Raw genomic sequence first — 14,503 nt, forward strand, 5'->3', positions numbered from 1 at the left:
CCGTATATTATTTCATTATATAAATATACAAAATTTTATTTATCTATTCTACTGTTGAAGACTTGTTTCCAATTTTCACTGTTTTGAATAGTTGTGATATAGACATTCTTGTTCACATCCTTTAGGATCAATGAGTCTTTTACTTATTTATTGAGGGAGTTCTCTATGTAATCCAGAGTTGAGTCCTTTGTCAGGCACATGAATTTCAAATATCTTCTCCTACATTATGGCTTGCCTTCTCATGCTCTTAATGGTTTCTTTTGATGAAAAGATTTAAAATTTTAATTTGTCAAATTTTTTCTTTATGGTTAGTTGTTTGCATGTATGTCCTGTTTAAGAAATTTTTTTTACTCAGGGTATCAAGATATTCTTCTAGGGTATTTTGTAGAAGCTCTACGGCTTTACCATTTTCATCCAGATCTATAATCCGTCTGGGATTTTTGTGTCTATTATAAAATAGGGAATCAAGATTATCATGGCACGATTTATTAAAAAGATCTTTCTTTCTCTACTTAACTGCAGTGTCACCTTTGTTATGAAAGAGTGACTATATGTGTGAGTCTGTTTCTGTATACTATTTTCTATTTCATTGGTCTATTTGTCTATCTTTGCACTGCCTTGATTACCCATAACTCCATAATAAATCTTGATATCTGGTAACGTATGTCCTCTTCTAACTTTTCTTCTTCAAGATCGTCTTGGCTTTTCCTGACCGTTTTCATTTCTTATAAATTTTAGAATCAGCTGGTTAATATTCATGAAAAAAACCTTCTGAGGTTTTGGTAGCGATTGCATAGAATGTCTAAGTCAACTTAGAAGAAATTGATATCTTTATGTATTGAGTGTTCTGATCTATAACCATGGCCCATCCTCCTATTTGCTTAGGTCTTTTAAAATTTCTCTAAATAATATTTTGGAGTTTTCAGTTTAGAAGTCTTCCGTATCTTTAGTCAGTTTTACCTCCAGATATGTGATGTTGTTTGGTATTTTTAAGGTTTATAATTATTTGACAAAATCATTTATTAATTTCAATACATTGTAGAGTCTTATGGATTCTCTGTATACACAATCACATTGTCAATGAATAATTATATTTTTACTTCTTCCTTATCAATCTTACGTTACCCATTTCATTTTCTTGCTTTATTACCCTGGCTAGGGCTTCCAGTTCAGTGTCAAACAGAAGTTATTGATTGTGGATATCTTTGTCTCATTTTTGATCTCAAGGGGGTATCTTTCAATATTTCACCATTAATATGATGTTTGCTGTTGGATATTTTTAGACCAGAAAGACAGAGTTACTTCTATGTTTTTTGTAAGTACTCTTCACCAGATAAAGAAAGATCTTTTGTATTCCTAGTTTACTAAAAGTTTTTATCATCTTTATCGTATCTATGAAGACGACCATCTGATTTTTCTTATTTTATCAAGATAGTAAATAATATTGATTAATTGCATCAATTACATTTCTGGAATAAGTAAATTTGGTTGTAATATAGATTTTTCATATATTTCTGGATTTGAAATAATAACTTATTTAGGATTTTTTCTTTATGTTCTTGAGAGATTGTTCATAATATTATTTTGTTTTAATATTCTCGTTAGGTTTGAAGATCAAATTACACTGGCCTTATAAAATGAGTTGGGAATTATTTTCTCATTTTTTTTTTCCTGGAAGAGTTTGTGTAATACTGGTGTTATTTCTTCTTTAAGTATATGAAAGAGAATTCAGAAGTGGTCATCAAGGCCTACAGTTTTCTTTGCGGAGAGATTTTTAATTACAAGCTCAATTTACTTAATAGATATAGTATTATTCACATGTTCTACTACATGTGTCTGTTTTGGTAATTTGTATTCTTTAGAAATTGGTTCATTTGGCTTAAATTGTTAAATTTATTAACACAAAATTATTGTATTGCATTGCATTATGATATCTTATATAAAGTGATGTCTATATTTTCATTCCTTATATTGGTTATTTTCTCTGTCTATGTCTCTCTTGCAATGAATTCCTCAATTTATTTGTCCTTTTAAAGAATCAGTTTTTGAATTCACTGATTTATCCATTCCAAGTTTGCTCTTATTTCATTAATTTCTTCTGTTATCCTAATTATTTTCTTCCTTCTATTTCCTTTGGGTTTAATTTGTATTTTTCTTTTTAATGTAAACTGCTTGAAGTGAATAGTTAGACTGTTGATTTGTCAGCTTTTCTTCTTTTATGCTATATGCCTTAGGTGAATGTGACAAGTTTTAAAATGTCAAATTTTCAATATCACCCAGTTAACATATTTTCTAATATCTAATCTAATTTATCATTGAGTGGGTGCAGTGTATTGTCTAATTTTCAAACATTTGAGAATTTTCTAGTTTTCTAGTATGGATTTTTAGTTTATATCCAGTGCCATCTTTAAACATATTTCAGATGATTTAAATCCTTTGAATTGTGTTGAAGTTTGCTTTATAGCATAGTATATGGTCACTTTTGGTAAATGTTCCACATACACTTGAAAATTGCATGATTGTTAGCACATTTTTTTCTTCCTTTTGTGGAATTTCAATTACATATATGCATCTTCCTCTACTTTATATGTGGGATGCCTGCCACAGCATGGCTTGATAAGCGGTGCTCAGGTCCGTGCCTGGATTCCGAACCTGTGAACCCCGGGCCACTGAAGCAGAGCGTGCGAACTTAACTGCTACACCACCAGGCTGGCCCCCTTCACCGTGTTTAATGATGACTTATTCTTCTTCCTGTAAGAACATATTATCAGGAACTCTCCTTTGAAGAAAAATTTTACTTCTTGAATTTGTTACGATGAGCATTATTTGTTAATTATAACAAAATAAAAATTTTCAATTAAAATGTGGGGATACCGCACAATCTCTTCTAATTGCAAAAACTAGTCTAGGGTTTAGCATCATTTGTTATTTGCTTATAATATCTCAATTTAAATACCCTCCCCCCACACACATAAAGGGGAGAAAATGTAATTCAAGGTAACTTTTTTCTTTTAATGAAACCATGCTCGTCTCTTCACCTCTGTGAGTATAGATACGATACTATATGTAAATGTGCCTTGTAAACTCTAAAGTGCCATAAAAATGAAAGCTATTTTACTTAATAATTAACATTAATGCTAATAAAATATTGTCCTCTATTAAAATGCAAATACTCTTGGGAGACTGAGACATTAAACCAATTATGCATGACTTGGTGAGAAATATTTCATCAGCAGCTTTCCCGAGCAATAAATGAAGTGGTGTGATGGTGTATGGCGGTGCGGGGGTGGGTGGGGAGTGTGAGAGGGGGAACAGGGAGAGAAAGCATGGAATTATGCAGGTCTGGAGTGCACAGTATTAAAGTAAGACTGGCAGAAAATAAGAGGCAGGACAGGTAAGCAAGAATCGAGTCATGTTGGGCTTTTTGGCCGTTGTGAGGAGTTTGGTTTATAGTCTAAAAGCAATGGTGAATTTTTGCTGGTTTATTTATTTATTTTATTTTTTTGTATTATTAAGGTAACGTTGGTTTATAACATTGTATAAATTTCAGGTGTACATCATATATTTTGACTTCTGTGTAGACTTTGATGGCTTTTAGGTAGAGGCACTTCAGGGGTACTAAAGGGGAATTAGAGTGACCCCCAAGGGGATCTTTCATATCTTATTATTGGGATGAAATTTTATTTTTTTGGTCAAAGTTTAAAACTTCCTCCTTCCTTCAAAAATAAGAATTAAAAAGTCTTAGATAGGGGTGTGAGGTTCAAATGTAATATTGTAAATAAACTTCCAGCCTGGTGCCTGTTGTATAAAAGGCTTTCAACAAAAGGCAGCTATGAGGATGAACATGATGAAGGAAGTTGGGCTGTTTCGACCTCCAAGGTCATCCTCTTGCCAACATGTGACAGCTCACTTGTCACCCCATCAGGAATACAGGACAAACTAGAATTTAGAGACTGCTTTTTTCTCCTTTGCTTCCCAATATTTTAATCCACTCATTTCTCTTCCTATCCCTCCTCTTTTCCCTTAATATGCTGAAGCCTTAGTATGAATTCTAGGTAAACCTTGAGAATTTCAGACTCCAAATTTGCCGTGGAAGTCTTTCTCCCACTGGTATATTATTTAGCTCTCCAGGAATACCTTGACTTGGACATTACAGGAGATAGTCAGCAGGCAGGACTTCAGCATTATTTCCCCTGAAAACTTGCATGATGGAGAGCAGCAAAGTCTGGGAACTTCTAGAAAAGTTACTGGTTCATACATGTCCTATAAGCATATAGGAAACTTCCAGTAGAATTTTGGGGAAAAGACTGTGTGAAGACCCAAAAGTAGGTTGATGGATGTTTGAGAGATGTCAAAGGGAAGTGGTATTTCTGATGCAAATTTATGTGGGTTTTGACTATTTTCATCTTTATTTGCTGCTCCCTATAGCATTTATTTACATTGTGGGTTTTAATTGACTGATCATTGTGAGCTTTATTTGGACTTGCGGTCACAGATTATTTTGAGTCTTGGTGACTCTTTAGGGGAGGATTGCGTTTGAAAGATAGACATGACACTCAATCCTGAGGTCCTGTGAATAGCAGAGAGAAAGGGAGGAAGCTAGGAGAAAGGAAAGGCAATAACATTTTTGTGCACCTACTATGACGCAGATGTTTAAGTTCTTACATATATTAGCTCATTTAATCATCACAGCAATCCAGAAACATAGATATTTTTATCTATTTATTACAGATGAGAACACCGAGGCTCAGATAGGTTCCAAGACAGCCCAAATTTACATAGATAGGAAGAAACAGAGCTGGAATTTGATCTGATGGAGTAGAAATCTATGTTTTTTCCATTGTCAGTTTGGGAAGACCTATTTGGTTACTAGAGAAAGAGATTTCTATCCCAAATAGTGGGATTTAACTATAATCATTCACATTTTGGGGGAAGTTAATATCCTAACATTTTTTTTTTATTCTTCTCTTTGAATTTGATTAAAGTCACAAGGGTTCTCTGGGCATCAGTTTTCCGATCTGTGAAAAACATGATTGGATGAAACTAGTGATTTATAAACTGTGATATGTAGACCACAGGGTCACCTTCCCCGGAACTCAGAGGCTACCAGAGGAAGAGATGTGCACATGGGGAGGTCAGGGAAGGGGTCAGCTTAATGGCTTTCACATTGGTAAGAGCTTCTCTTCTTTTATCTCCTTTATATACTAAACTTATGGATAATTTTGAAGGAAGGATTTCATGGCTATTGAAAAAAAAGGGAAGGGGACAACTAGTCTATGTGAAACCCCACACTACCTGGTTTGCACCCTTCAACCTTGTTATGATCCACAGTCAGGTCGACAGATCTGAATTGACAAGCATTAGATCTCAAAGCCTGGAAGCTCCTGAGAGGCTCAAACAATGAAAACATGTCACTGTCGGGGCCGGCCCCATGGCTTAGTGGTTAAGTGCGCGCACTCCACTGCCGGCGGCCCGGGTTCAGATCCTGGGCGCTCACCGACGCACCACTTCTCCGGCCATGCTGAGGCCGTGTCCTACATACAGCAGCTAGAAGGACGTGCAGCTATCACATACAACTATCTACTGGGGCTTTGGGGGAAAAAAAAATAAAATTAAAAAAAAAACAAAAAAGAGAAAACATGTCACTGTCAATGGACCCATTTATGTGAACAAAGAATGAAGCCAAGAGGAGGCAGAGAGTACAGAAGAACCAAGGAGTTGTTCACTGGCTCCCAGTCAACTTGCTGGAAATCTATTTGCCCAAAGAGAGTTCACCAAAACACTAATTCCTTGTAAACCCATTCAGTGAAAATAATTTTGCAGAAAGATTGACTGGCCTAATTCCCTGAAAACAGACAAACAAATATTTTAAACCAAATCTAGGACAGTTTACTGCAACTGTTTCCTAGCAAGGGCAATGAGTTTTGCTTAAAGACTATAGCAGACGCAGGGCTTGGGGAGGAAAGTAAGGCTGCAAAAAATAACAAAGTTGGTAAAATTAAAGTTTAATCTTTAGAATCCAAAATGTGGACTATTTGAAGTGTTCAGAGACAAATATAAAATGCAAGAGAAACTGGCATTCAAGATAGCTGGATTAACAAAACCATATAAAAAAGTATGCGGTGACATTTGGATTTTTTTCACTTTTTGGCTATTATGAATAATGTTGCAATGAACATTCATGTACAAGCTTTTATTTATTTATTTTTTTGTAGACCTATACTTTTATTCCTCTTTGGCAGATACCTAGGAGTGGAATTGCTGGGTCATATGGTAAGTCTGTGTTTAACTTTTTAGGAAACCATCAGACTGTTTTTCAATCTGGCTGTACCATTTTATATTGCACCGGCAATGCATGAGGGTTTCAGTATTTCCACATCCTTGCCAACACTTATCATTATCTTTTAGATTTGAACCATCCTACTGGGTGTGAAGTGGTATCTTGTTGTTTTTATTTGCATCTCCTAATGAATTCTTATCTCCTAAAGACATTGAGCATCTTTTCACAATTTTATTGGTCATTTGAGTATTTTCTTTGTAGAAATGTTTATTCAACTCCTTTGCCCATTTTTAAATTGGCTTATTTATCTACTTATTATTAAGTTGTAAGAGTTCTTTATACATTCTAGATACAAGTCCCTTATCAGATACATAATTTGCAAACTTTTTTTTTTTTTTGCATTCCGTGGGTGTCTTCTTACTTTCTTGATGGTGTCTTTTGAATAACAAAAATTTTTAATTTTAAATCCAATTTATCTATGGTTTTCTTTTACTGCTTGTGCTTTTGTGTTATATTTAAGAAATCATTGCCTAACCCAGGGTCATGAAGCTTTTTCTCTTGTGTTTTCTTCTGAGTTTTACTTTATAAGTCTATTCTTATGCCAGTCCCTCACTGTCTTGATTATTGTAACTTCACCATTACTTACTACAGGCTAGGTGTTGTGCTAAGTATTTTACATATGTTACCCAATAGAATACTTACATTCATTTTGAAACACATGGAGACCAGATGACCTGTTCAAAATTACCCACACTACAAGTAGCGGGGCAAAGACTCAAGGTTGCCAGATGCTAGAACTTGTGTTCCCGTCATGCTGTCAGGGAACCTCTTCCCTCTCCATCCTTGCTTTCCTTCCTTCCTTCCTTCTATCCTTCTCTCTCTCACTTATTCAACTCACACTTATTGAGCCTTTATATAACAGTAAAAATTAATATTATTAGCTAACATTTATTAAGCACTTACTATGGACCCGAAGATATGCTTTTTCTTCAATGATTATTGGCATATATTTAATTCTTATAAATACCCATAATGTATATGCTTTCATTGGTTTCATTTTACTGTTGGGAAAAGTGATGTACAGAGAATTTACATAATCTCTCCAAGGTCACAGAGCTAGTAAATGATGGATTGGAGATTTGAATTCAGATAATCTCTTTAATAATACGTGTTATGGTTATAAAGAAAATGTGACAAATACATTAGACTGATACTGGGTAGATGTTTTTAAATGCTGTTTAGGAGACTGAAGAAAATGATCAAACCTATGCACAAGTTGCCTGGAACAACTAATTCTGCTTGGAGAAGCAGTGGAAGGCTCCACTAAGAATATGCTATTTGTTCCTGATATTGAAAGAAGAGTAGGAGTTGCTAATACCTGGCAGCGGTGAGGAGAGGTCAAGCATTTCAGGTGAGAGGAGCTGCATGGACAAAAGGCAAAGAGATGTGAAAATGACCATCACCTTCAAAGAGGGGTGAGTAGTTCAGAGCAAAGCAGTGCAGAGTGGGATGGGGGAGCATTGAAAAATGATGCTCTAGAGGCTGGATGCTGGATCCAGATTGTGAAAGGCTCAAGCCAAGGTTCCAGGATCAAAGTACCATTTTTGAGTGCAGGAATGACATGATCCATTTTGACTTACAGCACCATCGCAAGACAGTGGCCAGGAGACTAGGGGAGCAGAATTTGACAACAGCAGGGCAGGAGGGGAGAGGCTGGTTAGGGTGAATCTAGTTTGTTACTTTGACTATGCCATGTGAATCTGGGCAATGACTTGTTTCTATTTTGGTGGGCATGATGAAACAAATTCTGTATAGGATTTAGAGGTGGGCCTAATTGTCTTCCATTCCTAACACAGCTCTGCTCTGGATGCATGTCCCTGGGCTAATCGCTTTACCTCTCTGGAGGTGGTTTTCTGGAACAGAGTTAAAAGTACCTGGTTCTTGAGGAGATGCTTGGCATAAGGTAGCTACATAGCATTATCTTCAAATACTTCCTATTTACCTGGATTAAAAATATGTCAAGTGTGGGCACGTGTGTTCGTTTTAATGGCTTTATTGGACTATAATTTCCACGTCATAAAATTGACCCATTATAAGTGTTCATTTTAATTATTTTAGTAAATTTAGAGAGTTGGGCAACCATCACCACAATCTAGTTTTAGAACATTTCCATCACCCCCAAGAAGTTCCCTTGTGCCTGTTTGCAATTAATTCCTGCTTCTACTCCCAGCCGTGAGCAAGCATGATCTACTTTCTGTCTGTACAAATTTTCCCCTTATAGACATTTCTTATAGATGAAATATGTGGTCATTCTAGACATTTCATATAAATGACATATACAGTCTTTTGCATTTGGCTTCTTAAACTTAATTTAACATTTATGAGGTTTATCCATGTTATAGTATGTGTCATATTTTGTTACTTTTAGTTGCTGAGTGATATTCCATCATAAGGATTTACTACATTTTGTCAATGCATTCACCAATTGATGGGCATTTGGATATACAGTGTGTTTTTGCACAACATTGTATGCTATTAGATCAAAACTCACCAGAATTTTCAGATTAATTGAGATTTACATTCCTTTGATTAAGTATTTTGAAGAAAGCAAATAACCATGCAGCAAAGACTGCGTCAGAGATGTAAAAGGGGAGTTTGTTGTATATCATATCTAGCAACCTCTTTATCTATCTATACCTATCTATCTATCACCTGTCTATCCATCCATTCATCCATCCATCCATCTATCATCTATGTGTCTATCAATCATCACTTTATTTTAGCACACAAGAGCAAAGGAGTAAAGCAGGCATTCCCATCTCTAGGTCTCAAATTCCTGAAACAAAATTCTTTTAGTTACATGGTAACAATCGCTGAATAAATCAATTTCATTCATTTTCCTATAGCTGCTAACCAGGATAAAGGTCTTGTTCACCTTAGGAATATTTTTAACAATGAGACTGGAAACCAAAAACATATTTGCTCGATGCTGAGGCAAGTTGGAAATGAAATCCACCAGAATTCTTCCATTTTTCACACTTCAGGCTAATGACGTTTTTTTTTTTTTCTTTCAATTTTTTGTTTATTGCAGTAACATTGGTTTATAACATTGTAAAAATTTCAGGTGTACATCATTGTACTTCTATTTCCGCATACATTACATCGTGTTCACCACCAAAATACTAATTACAACCCATCACCACACACATGTACCGAATTATCCCTTTCACCCTGCTCCCTCCCCCCTTCCCCTCTGGTAACCACCAATCCAATCTCTGTCCCTATGTGTTTGTTTATTGTTGTTATTATCTACTACTTAATGAAGGAAATCATACGGTATTTGACCTTCTCCCTCTGACTTATTTCACTTTGCATTATACCCTCAATGTCCATCCATGTTGTCACAAATGCCTGGATTTCATCATTTCTTATGGCTGAGTAGTATTCCATTGTGTATATATACCACATCTTCTTTATCCATTCGTCCCTTGATGGGCACTTAGGTTGCTTCCAAGTCTTGGCTATTGTGAATAAGGCTGCAATGAACACAGGGGTGCATGTACCTTTACAAATTGGTGTTTTAAAGTTCTTTGGATAAATACCCAACAGTGGAATAGCTGGATCATATGGTAGTTCTATGCTTGATTTTTTGAGGAATCTCCATACTGTTTTCCATAGTGGCTGCACCAGTTTGCACTCCCACCAGCAGTGTATGAGACTTCCCTTCTCTCCACATCCTCTCCAACACATGTTGTTTCCTGTCTTGTTAATTATAGCCATTTTGACGGGCGTGAGGTGATATCTCATTGTAGTTTTGATTTGCATTTCCCTGACAGTTAGTGATTTTGAACATTTTTTCATGTGTCTGTTGGCCGTCTGTATATCTTCTTTGGAGGAATGTCTGTTCAGGTCTTTTGCCCATTTTTTAATTGGGTTGGTAGTTTTTTTGTTGGTGAGATGCATGAGTTCTTTATATATTTTGGAGATTAAGCCCTTATCAGAAGTATGGTTTGCAAATATCTTCTCCCAATTGTTAGGTTGTCTTTTCGCTTTGTTGATGGTGTCCTTTGCTGTGCAGAAGCTTTTTAGTTTGATGTAGTCCCATTTGTTTATTTTTTCTATTGTTTCTCTTGCCTGGTCAGCCGTGGTGTTTGAAAAGATGTTGCTAAGACCGATGTCGAAGAGCGTACTGCCTATGTTCTCTTCTAGAAGTTTAACAGTTTCAGGTCTTACATTCAAGTCTTTAATCCATTTGGAGTTAATTTTTGTGTATGGTGTAAGGTAAGGGTCTACTTTCATTTTTTTGCATATGGCTATCCAGTTTTCCCAGCACCATTTGTTGAAGAGACTTTCTTTTCTCCATTGTATGTTCTTGGCTCCTTTGTCAAAGATTAGCTGTCCATAGACGTGTGGGTTTATTTCTGGACTTTCGATTCTATTCCATTGATGTGTGTGTCTGTTTTTGTGCCAGTACCATGCTGTTTTGGTTACTATAGCTTTGTCAGGCTAATGATGTTTTCACTGTAGGAAAAACCCTGTCCCCATCCAGTCACCTTCAGGTGTTGCTTCCCAGGGTCACTGAAGTCAGTAGTCTTGGTTTGGTCAAAGATCTTTCCCCTATGCTCATGCCCATCAGAGCGCCCATCACCCTTTTCTGAATGTCATGTTCACTTGTCTGTCTCATTTATCAGGTCTTTACTTACCAGGGAGCTTATTTTTAATTTTTGTAAACCTAACCTATCATGTAGCCCCTGACATCCCCATTGAGTAGATGCTCAATAAAGTTTGCTGAGTGAATGGACATGTGCTTTGTAGACTATTTGGAATTTTGAAGTTTGTTTTTGCAAGTGGCAGCTATTTTGATTGTATTCTAGGTGGGTTGAAGTGAAAGGGACCACTTCCTGGCTCCATTTATAATTTCCACTACTATGGTCGGTTATTGAGAAGAAACACAGTGTGGTTCTCTTTATTTGCTCAGGGGAGTTCAGTGGGAACCAGCCACTTCTCACCCACTAGCTTTCTGTGGTTGAAGAATCTAGATCCCTAAATAGTCTCTCCTTTGTGCACTGGGGTTCTAAAGCTGGCATCCACATTTCCCTTCAGATCTAAAACTTTGCATTCATGTCCAATTCACGTGATGCTTGGCCTCTCAAGGAGGACCTGAAAAAGAAGCCAGCTAGTCTCATTTCTGATGCCTCACTCCTTCTAATGTACCTTTGTATCATGAATACTCCAAAACAGAATTGACATGGATGTTTCAATTACAACTGAGAGGGGTGGGGATAACAATGAACACTGTAAAAAATGTCGCTAGCGGGGAGCTAGTGTACTGTATGTGCATAGACCACCAAGAAAGCCAAAGATGGGAGACAGGACTCTGGATTGTCGCTCAGGTGGCCTCAGTTCTCACGTACGTCTTAGGGCATGCTATCTTTATATATCACCCTCAATTGCTAACTACTTCAAATAGTTAATTCTCAAATAGTGATGTGATCACACTTCTGTGGGGCAACTGGCTGTGAGGGGCTTCTTGAGAGATGAGATATTGAGCCACATCAAAGCTCCTTCCAAAGGGATTTTCTAAGGATAGTTTTGACTCTGTGCAATTTTCAGTTTTTGTGCTGACTCTGGACCTCTTAAATCAATGAAGATCCTCCGGCTTTTCCAGGCTTCCTGAGCATCCCTCCATCTGACAAGTCCTTCTCTGACTCTGCTCACATTCAAGCCTCAGCCCACATCACTTCTATCCAGTAGCTTTCTTTGATTCTCCTCAGACTGCATGCAATTTCCTACCCTTCTGTGTTACCAGAGTGCCTTCCATGCCTGAAACAAGAATCTCATTAGAAGTGGTGAAGTGTTGGCTTTATAATTCTAACATTCCTTCTACATTTATTGCTTGACATTTTTCCGTAAAACAGATCTTTCTGTCATAAATGGGTCTATTTGCCCTGAAATACAGTTTTTACTGACAGGGTAAGATGAATATTTAATTACTTCTCTTTAATTACCAATTTGCAAAGGAAGATGTTCCTTTAATAACCACTTCAAATAGTGACAAATGAATTTTTGTTCCTAGTTTTCTCTTTTTTGAGTATCATTAGGGACTCATGGCTTTAGCAGGCCCAATATGTTTCAATCCACTATAATCACTACTCCTGTTTGTGATCCAATCATTAGAATTTTGGGCAGGATGAGCTCCTCCTAGCTGGTTCTTGTGTCCTTTTGACATACCCAATTACTATGTGAAATCTTCTTTGCTTTTGAACATGACAACGTGTTCTAGGTTCACCTTGTACCTTCTCTATTCCAGTCCTGAAAGCAGCCAGTTCTCCAAGAAATCCTGATTTTATAGAGCAAAATCTGAGTTCTTGGAGTGATTATTACTACTAGGGTGACATGTCAATGGACTAAGATAGATAATATACAATTAATAAAACCATATATTCATTTAACTATTTTCATTCCAATTTCAACGTTAGTTTTACACTTAATTTTTGATTTTATAACTGAATCTTTTATTCTCTTAGATCATCATTAATATAATTCTTCATTTGCTTTATTGTACACTATAAAACGGTTTCAAAATAACTGTGATTTTTATTACTAACATAAAATAGTCAGGTTTAGTTTAAATTTCTTTGTAGTTCTTTTTGTCCACGGAGCATATCCCACTAAGAATGTTCAATCAAGGACTGTGGTCAAAGCATCTTGGGGGAAAAATAATCGTCTTACTGTGTGGTTATGTTACTAAATTGATATATGGTTAGATTTATTTGTCTTGGTTTATTTTCGATTTTAGAAATGTTTTAAAAATTATCTTTAGTTTTAATAGATAAGGAACTTACGTTATTCAAAGGGCATAATGACATAGAAAGATATACACAAGGAAGTTTTGCTTCCATGTCTTTCCCCTCCATACATCCTCTGATGCATTTCCTATAAGGTAACCACTTTTATTAGTTTCTTGTTCATATTTCCTATGTTCTTTTTTTGTTCTTGTTTTTTTTGCAAATATGTGAAACATATAGAGATTCTTATTTTCTTCTCTTAGACAAAAGGTAGCATATTATAACCATTCTACATTTTCCTATTTTCACTTAGCAATATACCCTAGTGAACTCTCCATATTACTACACAGAGATTGTCCTTATTCTTTTTTACGGCCATGTAGTACTCCACTGTGTGGATGTACCACAGCTTATTTAACTGCTCCCTATTGCTAGACATTTCAGCTGTTTTTGATGTTTTAACTTACAAATAATGCTATGATTAGTGACCTTACATATGCATCATTTCATGCTTTTTCAGGTGTGTCTGTAGGATAGATTTCTAGAAGTAGAATTAATGGGTCAAAGAGTAAATGAATTGTAACCGATAGATTCTGCCAAAACCTATGAGGGTTTTATCTCTATGCAGTATTGGCCCCTAAAATGATTCAAAGTGAAAGAATAAATGAACTTATTTTAAAGAGATATTTTGAAAATAGACATTTAAATATTTTTTTAATACCAGGTTGCTTTAAGGAATTTAATCTACCGCTATTCCTCCTCTAGAAAATAAAAAATACCCAAAACAAAAGTAAACTCAGCAACACCCGGATACCTCACACTCTTAGGTAATTGTTGAATTAAGTAAACCCAATATTAATGAGTGGCAGCCCTGGTCCAGGGCTGTAGTAGGTGCTAGGTATACAGGTGTGAGTTCACCCTCATGAGCTTACAGTCTAGTTGAGTTGCTGAGATGATAGACTTTATACATCTAATGACCCAACTAATAGTTTAATTGTAGTTGGGGTAAGGCCTGCAAGAAGAAATGAAAGATGAGATAAATGCATGTAACAGGAGGACACGTCCTTGCCTTGGCAGTGGGGTAAAGCTTTTCTGTGTGACATCTGTGCTGAGACCTGAAAGATGAGTGATGAGAGAAGTGGTGAGGGGTGTAGGGAAGAGGCAAGAGAGCTATTCAGAAAGAGGAAACAAAATTTGTAGATTCTGAGGTCAAGGAAGAGGTTTTTGCAAGCAGCAGAGAGAAGGTCAGTGCAGCTGGAGCACAGAGAACCAGGGTGAGAGGTGTGTATTGCTGCCGAGGAGATAGGCAGGAGTTAGCTCTTTCACCAGCTGCAGGTAGGTACCACATGTTCTGAATCTTTTGCTTTCTCTACAGTGTCTACAACATAGCTGGGTACAGAGCTGAAAAGTACCAAGGCATTTTTTAACCGTGGTG

The sequence above is a fragment of the Ceratotherium simum genome, chromosome 23, assembly GCF_057802395.1.
Source record: "Ceratotherium simum simum isolate JZ-2026a chromosome 23, ASM5780239v1, whole genome shotgun sequence".
NCBI lineage: Eukaryota > Metazoa > Chordata > Mammalia > Perissodactyla > Rhinocerotidae > Ceratotherium > Ceratotherium simum.